The sequence below is a fragment of the Pundamilia nyererei genome, unplaced genomic scaffold (genome assembly GCF_000239375.1).
Source record: "Pundamilia nyererei isolate P.nyererei 1_Seehausen unplaced genomic scaffold, PunNye1.0 scaffold00134, whole genome shotgun sequence".
Classification (NCBI taxonomy): domain Eukaryota; kingdom Metazoa; phylum Chordata; class Actinopteri; order Cichliformes; family Cichlidae; genus Pundamilia; species Pundamilia nyererei.
Window position 1 is genome coordinate 1,678,316 of NW_005187535.1, and position 2,610 is coordinate 1,680,925.

Consider the following 2,610-nt stretch of genomic DNA (forward strand, 5'->3'; position numbering starts at 1 on the left):
TTTCATGTTCAAGTATTCATGACAAACCAGTTGCACAAGTTTCTGTGCCACTTACCTTTGTATTTATTTTGACAGTAAGCAGTGTGTCCACAGAGTGTGAGTAGGACAAGTAAAATGCATGCTTGGATAAATGTTTGTGCTGCTGTCATTTCAGCAAACTCTCAAAGACAAGACAAGATACGAAAAGTATCAATAAAAAGGTATCAATAAAATACATTTTCTGGTAGAATATTGCACCTGTGCAAGTACTTTCTCGGGCATGCAAAAAGTTGTTAGGTCAACAGATTCTTTTCTAAAAGGCAGAACACATCCACTGGTACACTGAAAACAATAACAAATGAGGAATCACCAGCTGAGCAGCCTAAGTAATGAAGAAGCCAGCCAGTGATGAGAATAATAATAATGTTTAAGTGAACACTGTTTTAGTGTGTTTGTATGTGTGCTTTATCCAGAAAACATCAGAAATTCGTAAAAACGAAATCATTTTGCTCATTAAATTTAATAAAACAATAATTTAAAGAAAAAATAGGTTGACCTTTTTTAACCTGACTCCTATGGATGTGACAAGCAGGTTGGTGAGTATCTAAAAGTTGCTTTTAAACATAACAGCTGGTCTTATTTTCTTTCTGCAGGATTTACAAAAAGATAATAGGGAAATAACAACTTTTAGACACAGTAATTCATATATATTCTTATATATAATATAATGTACAAGAAAATCTGAGAAAGAAAATCTCTCTTTCCCAGAATGCCCTGGGCTCTTCTTGTTTTCCAAGGCGGCAAACTGAAAAAGTGGAATGTAGGAGGACAGAACTCAGCCCATGCAGATCAGATGCACCTGTGTCTCCCTCATCAAACAAAGAAAGAGGTTGGCTGTGGGTGAGTGCTTGTACTGTGCTCCTGGGCCATTTTATTCACACTTGCCCCATGTGGCCAAAAGAGACTGCTCGTCAGTAACGGTGGGGATACTGACAGGAAATGAAAAAGATCCCCTCTAAACTTGATTCCCTCTAAACTTGATTCCCTTCACCCTCCAAGCACTTATTGATTATGGTTCTGAGTAAAACTTCTTTTATTAAACCCTGGCACAATCGCGCAAAATTCCTCCCAAACCCCTTCCCAGGGTTTTGCAATTCACGCCTTGGATGTAAATAAACTGCCGGATATCACAAACAAAGCTCAAACCAGTCTCACTCGCAATCTCAGGAAACACTTTGAAAAAATATGATTTGTGTTTAAGCCCCAATTACTCCAGTTTATACTCCGTCACCCCCGGCTACAAACTCACACCCTATACCTCGATTGGTAAAAGAATTGTGTGCCAGGGTGAAGTTGGTTTTGTCATGAAAACTGTTTACGATCCGCGGCCCCCAACTTACCTTCCTGTACCTTCACTGTACAAGCACCACCCACCTAATGTCTCATCCACGCCCCCTGTGTACCAGGATTTAGCAGAAGTTTTTCATAAGGATCTTGTCTTGTCTTTCCTTCCACACCGACCCTATGACTGTGCTATTGACCTGTTACCCAGCGCACCACTTCCCACATGTAAGCTGTAGAGTTTGTCAAAGCCCAAACGTGAGATGATGAAAAAAATACATAACAGACTCTCTGGCCGAAGGTTTCTTTTAGCCATCTTCCTCTCATTTCTGTGCTGTTTTTTTCTTTGTGGAAAAGAAAGATAAGTCCCTTCAGCACTGCATAGATTTTTGAGGATTAAACATGTTTACTGTGAAAAATAAGTACCCTTTGCCACGTCTTTCCTATGCTTGAGAGTCGTTACAGGGCGCAACCATTTTCAGCAAATTGGATCTCTGCAATGCCTACCACCTGGTAAGGATTAGAGAGGGGGACGAGTGAAAGATAGCCTTCAACCCTCACCTTGGACACTTTGAGTATCTGGTAATGCCCTTTGGACTAACTAATACACCTGCTGTTTTTCAGCTCCTGGTAACAAATTCCTGCGAGATTTTAGAAATCATTTTGTGGTCATGTATCTGGATGACATCCCGATCCTCTCCCAGTTCCTTAGTCATCATGAAGATCATGTATGTCATGGTCCTGAGTCTGAGGACTCGGTGTTTTGTGTTTCTTTATATTATTCTTTGTTCTCGGTTATTCTGTTTTGTCTTTTGTTTAGGTTTGCTATGTGTTAGTGTTTTTGTTTCATGCCTGCCTGTGTTCTCTCTGTCTGTCCATGGTGTTATTGTGTCTGCTCATGAGTCTGCCTGTCAAGTTCAGTGTCCGGTCTGGTTCTCTGTGTCTGTTAGTTTCCTGTTTTATTCTGACAGTTCATGTCTCATGTCAGTGTGTTCAGTTTTACCTCTCCCCTGTCTCGTTAGCCTAATTGCTCCCAGCTGTGTCTCCCTCCTGTGGCCCATTCCCTGATTACTCCCCATGTATTTAAGCCCTGTGTTTTCCTGTGCTCTCTGTCGCGTTGTCTGGTTAACTCCATGTCAGTCTGCATTATTCTGTTACCTGGTTTTCAGTCTGCGTCTCTCTGCCATCTCTCTTCGTGCATTTTGTTCCTCCTCCCGTGAGTGTCTGGTTTAAGTTTTGTTCTTTAGTTTTCCCAGTTTAGGTTTGTTTACTCCCCGCTCTGCTCTTCCT